At 40.1% G+C, this 5,725-nt stretch overlaps 1 pseudogene; it reads left to right on the plus strand.

The window, feature by feature from the left end:
* Positions 1–4,660: 4,660 nt before the first annotated feature.
* Positions 4,661–5,116, plus strand: LOC113889025 (annotated as a pseudogene).
* Positions 5,117–5,725: the final 609 nt, after the last annotated feature.

Below are 5,725 nucleotides of genomic sequence, written 5' to 3' on the forward strand. Positions count from 1 at the left end.
ATCTCTTTGATTATTACTATTACTGAAGGATTTTTAAAAGACTAAATTTTTGAAACTTTCAGCCAGGGTTCTACTGTAATAAGATTTCTTTTGCCCCCTTCGTTTTTTTTTTTTTTTTTTTAACATAATCTGAACATTTGAAACTATTTTTCATTAATACTATTTCAGTAATAACCATTTTCCTCCCATTTTCTCAAATACCAATGGCCTAAAAAATTTGTATAAACATTTTTAGATGAAAGATGCAAATTAAGAGATACAATTATTGGGAAGGACAGGAGATTTTATTCATGTGTTACATTTAACACATTTTCCCCCTAATGAATAGATGATAAACTGCCTTTTTCTGGTGCTTTAGGTAAAAGGACTGTCTTCGGTGAAAGTAGTGTAACCACCTAAATAAGGATTATCTTTCATCTTCCACTTGGTAAGTATATTTTAATATTTTTAATCTGTGTGCGTGGGATAATAAAAAGCATTTACTGCTTCAATAAGTGAATTAAACAAAAAGACAGTTTTGAGAGCTGAGAGAAGTATGAAAAACATCAACCAAGAACAAGTCTAGTGGACTCCTCCCTCCCTTTTCTACCTTCTTTCACCTCCTATTATTACATGTAAGTTTAAAGGGGTTCATCTTAACGGATTCCTGCTTCCAACTATGTGGAAAGTGAATTGGAATCATTTGGAATATTCTGAAACCTTACTGTAATCATGAACACAAAGATGTAAAAAGATGTTGAAACATCTGTTTTCCAGATTAAGAATATCACCCAGATAGTTGGGGAAAAGAAAAGTCTTCCATTATTTCACCTTTAATTCAATTAGCAAATACATGTCATTCTAAAAGATTCTGGTAACCATTGCTCAGAGGGAGAACAATCCAGAAAAGAAACACAAAAAGGATATTTTCAGCACCATGAAATTTAAGGACTAACAGAACTATGATAAGAAAGATAAGACTTTTATGTGGTTGGGCTCAGAGTTTTTTCACTTTATTTTATGACAAGTAAATAAATAGTTGAGTGACCAGAAGAAAATAATGTTACCTTCAAAGTGATTTCAAAAGAAAAAATATTTCCCTGTGAAAATACCAAGATCTTTCCTGACCAACAGGATTGGAATGTGAAAGGTTCAAATGCATTCACCGAGCATTTATTTCTATTTTGAATTTCCCTAAATTGTTTGCCTCAACATATCCTCCCAACATTTTTGAGAGAGGTCAAGGGTTTAAGAGGCCCTGGGGTTTAAGCTAACAATTCTGGTTGACAAACATATCTCATGTCAAAGGTTGAGTGTGCTATACAAATTGAAGTTGCTGAGTTGTATCTGACTCTTTGCAAACCCATGGACTGTAGCCCACCAGGCTCCTCTGTCCATGGGACTCTCCAGGCAAGAATACTGGAGTGGGTTGCCATTTCCTTCTCCAGGGGATCTTCCCGACCCAGGGATCGAACCCAGGTCTCCCACATTGCAGGCAGATGCTTTAACCTCTGAGCCACCAGGGAAGCCCAATATTTCTTTGAGCCCCTTTTTTGGGTGCGGGGCGGGGAAGGCAAGAATACTGGAGTGGGTTGCCATTCCCTTCTCCAGGAGATCTTCCTGACCCAGGGATTGAACCCGGGTCTCCCGCATTGTAGGCAGACGCTTTACCATCTGAGTTACCAGAGAAGTCTTGAGTGTGCTATAGCTGAACATAAAATGGCCACATCTGTTCAGCTGCCTGGTGATTTTACTTGCAGTATCCAGCAAATTGAGCTATTATAGTGCTCCTGCAGTAAAAGGTCTCATTGTAACCTGATTCTATTTTCTTTTATTGAGAATCAGTTTTGTGTTTGGTTCACAGCTATTCATAACTAAACTTTGAGTTTCTCCACCAGAGTCTTGATGCCTGTTTCTAAACCAAATACTGTGCCTTAAAATTGGCCTACACAGATATTTTGCTAAATTGAAGAGTGAAAGAATTTTACCCCAATTTATTCATTTTTGTTTCTATATTTTTTAAATGTATCTGACACGTGTGATCTTATGAGAATATACACCATATCTCTCCACACAATCCTCAGGCATATCACATCTTCAGACTTCTGCCAATGTGCTTGGCATATTTCCAGGCCAAGGTGAAATCTGAATTTGCATACTCAAGACTTCCCAGAAACTCTCAGCTGCTCTGATGTCCTCACTTCTTTACCCCCACCTCTGTATTGCTCTAGGTATCTGGGTCCATGAAGTTATCTGCATTTGATTAACTGAGTAGAAGAGGAGATAGGCCTCTGAAGGAGGATCTCAAATACATGAAGTTCATCTCTATTCTTTGTATTTCAGATGCATGATATTTGTAAGTCACTATTTCTAGTTGCACATGTGATAGAAGCTTTGCTTCCTCCCTATACACAAACACATTGTCATATATTATATCATGATGATAGAAATAATTGCAAAGGTAAAGTAAATGATGGCCATGGTTACATTGTAAACAACTTAGTTAGAGCAGGTCTTTGTTATGAGAGCATATGTAAGGAAAGGGTTTATTGAAGTATGAGAGAGAGTCGTATCGAAATCAGGGCGACCATTCCATGTAAGAAGACCAGGTATGTATGCCCAAAGGCATAAGTGGTTTCAACGTATTCATACTGAGGATAATTTTGGGGCGTAGGAATGAAAAAGCAGGGCAGATGGTGAATCATATAAGTATCTTGGTAGAAAATGTCTCAGATCATCCTTTTGTTTAGGAAAATTAAAAAATAAAAATCATTACACACATAAAGATGGAATTTGTCATGTGATGTGAATGAGTAAAGTGCTTAAAATAATCACAAAATGTTCTTTTCACCAGGCCATCAAGCTCTTTCCATTGTTTTTTCACATTTTCTTTTATGTCCTTCAGTAACTTGGTTTTGCACTGTACTTGATTTATATCCTGTTAGTATCATGTTCGGAGAAGGCAATGGCACCCGACTCCACTACTCTTGCCTGGAAAATCCCATGGATGGAGGAGCCTGATAGGCTGCAGTCCATGGTGTCTCGAAGGGTTGGACACGACTGAGCGACTTCACTTTCACTTTTCACTTTCTTGCACTGGAGAAGGAAATGGCAACCCACTCCAGTGTTTTTGCCTGGAGAATCCCAGGGACAAGGGAGCCTGGTGGGCTGCCATCTATGGGGTCGCACAGAGTCGGACACGACTAAAGCAACTTAGCAGTAGCAGCAGATAGAAATTATGAAACCATATTATTTCTGTCCTGGGTATTTACTCAACAAGATCCTGGCAAATAAATCCAATTCAAGAGACAGATTCAGGGGAATCAGTTGCTTTTCCCTCTCTGTAGACACTACATCGTTCAAGTGACAAGGAAGACCTAAAAGGAACCTGTTGTGTGAAATTAGTAGTATGGATCAAACAGAGTGTGGCCAGTCCTCTGGAATTGCCTGAAACTCTCCAGTGAGAAGCAAAGGGAATTTTTCTCTAGTATGGTGATCCTCTCATAGCTGATGCCCCATCCTCTGTCTCTCTTCCTTCTGGCCAGTTTGCTTCTTGAAGCTAGGCACAACATCCTTAAAGAAATGGGTGTCCTCTGCCTCTCTGCTTTAAATTATCAGTAGTTTGGGAAGCTTTGTGGAGTCTGCAGGACATGGGCCAATTAGGAGAACAACAGAGGGATGGGGGGAGTGGTGAGGGAAGAGACATACACAGGGAGACAGTGAGACATGGAGAGAGGTGAAACGACACTGAAAGTCCTTGAGAATGTACTGACTTTAGAAAGCCTTCTAAAAACCAATCACTAATTCAATATGATGAATTACCTTAAAGTAGCTTGTAGAGTGTTTCTTGAGGAGAATTGGAGGTCACTTCAAGCAAAATAAATAAACCACAGCTAATGTGTTGATGTTTTAAAGAGAAAAGGCAATCGCTAAAAGTGCCCATCCAATTTCCATGACTTACAACAGACATGAGAAACAAGGAATATGTTTATTGATCTGAAGTGATTCAAACAGTATTTTCTTTGTTCAAACCTATTTAGCTGGAGGAAAAGTCAAGAGTTTGCCTTGTGTGGGGGTGGTGGTAGGGCATTGTGGAGAGAAAGAGATTCTTTACATAAAAACCTGTTGTTTTTCTATCCTAGGGCCACTCACCGAAGAAGAATAACTGGGTTTCTATTAAAGCAAAGCAATTTTTGCCCCTGACCAAGCAATTTTTGCCCCTGATCACTATTGGTTTAGCTCTAGGCCCTTGAGACTCAAAGTAGGTTTGGAATTAGCAATATCAGTACAATCTGGGCATACATTAGAAAGGTAGACTCTCTGGCCCCACCCCAGTCCTAACTGAATCATAATCTAGTTAATCATAATCATAATCATGAAACGATTCATATGCACATTAATGTTTGAGAAGTACTAGTCTAGACAAACATGAATGGTTATTTAAACATTTGATAGACAAAAGAGATGGTTAAATAAAGGAGGAAATACTATCTGATAAAAGCACTTTTGTCCAAAGATTTGTTGGTGTTGATAAACTTGCTCCTATCCACTTAAGCCAGGTTTGAAGTAAAAACTTAATAGGCCCATTCTGAAATGACTTTTACCAGCTCCAGCGTCCTCATGGTTGACTGAGCTCCCACAAATGGTTGCTGACTTTGTTTGTGTCCCCAGGTGAGCAGAAATGAGTGAACAAGCAGAAAAGAGCAGTTCCGTGCGAGAGAGACCTGCACGTCAAAGTTCTCCTGAGAAACCAAGTGAGAAGGAACTGAAGCAAATGAAATGGTTGGATCCGCAGTTAAAACGGTTGTCATTTCAAAATCCTTGGCCTCAGGTAGCCAACTTTAATCCTGAAGTAAGGCAGCAGATAAAGAAAGGGCAAATGGCAAAGAAGAATGAGCTTGTTCCTGAAAAACGTGAAGTCAACAAGTATGACGAAAAGGGCAGGCTCACCTTCAATAAGGCTGACCTGTGTGACTGCCTTGATGAAGGCTGCCTGGGTTGCTTCTACCCGTGCCCCAAGTGTAAGTCCACCAAGTGCGGGCCCACTTGCCGCTGCAACCGCCGCTGGGCCTACGACACCATAGTCGATGAGAATGGGGAGGTCATCAGCAAGATGCCATTCGACCTCTCAGACTAGGTGCAGCCCTCCAGGCTGATCAATTTTCTCTGCTTTGCAGTTAAACCAGCCTCTTTCTCCTGGGTGAATTTTAGGACTGGGGGAAAAAAGTTTTAAAAATATAATTTAGTTAGTGTTCTCTGAAGCCGGTAAAGTGTCTGCCTGTAATGCAGGAGACCTGGATTCGATTCCTGGGTTGGGAAGATCCCCTGGAGAAGGAAATGGCAATCCACTCCAGCACTCTTGCCTGGAAAGTCCCATGGACCGAGGAGCCTGATAGCCTACAGTCCATGGGGTCGCAAAGAGTCGGACACAACTGAGCCACTTCACTTTCACTTTCTCTACTCTTCCTGCTGTGATGACTCGAATTCCTCCTCTGGTAACCAGCAACTCCATTGCTACTCTCCTCTCAGATTAAAAATCCATCTCCTCTTTGCTGGTACCTTAGGAGATGGAGTTTTAGGATTTTTAGAATTCTGTAGCTGAGAGCTTGTCTTGACATAGAACTTATGTTTATAATAGCTAGTTACCGTTAGGATCTTACAGTTTATCAATTCTAAATCAGAATTGCTATTTGGATTGACTTGGCAGTGCATACTCATAGTCTCATTTTTTAGTGTTACTGTTTTA

This window comes from Bos indicus x Bos taurus, unplaced genomic scaffold, assembly GCF_003369695.1.
Source record: "Bos indicus x Bos taurus breed Angus x Brahman F1 hybrid unplaced genomic scaffold, Bos_hybrid_MaternalHap_v2.0 tig00003465_arrow_arrow_obj, whole genome shotgun sequence".
In the NCBI taxonomy this organism is placed as follows: Eukaryota; Metazoa; Chordata; class Mammalia; order Artiodactyla; family Bovidae; genus Bos; species Bos indicus x Bos taurus.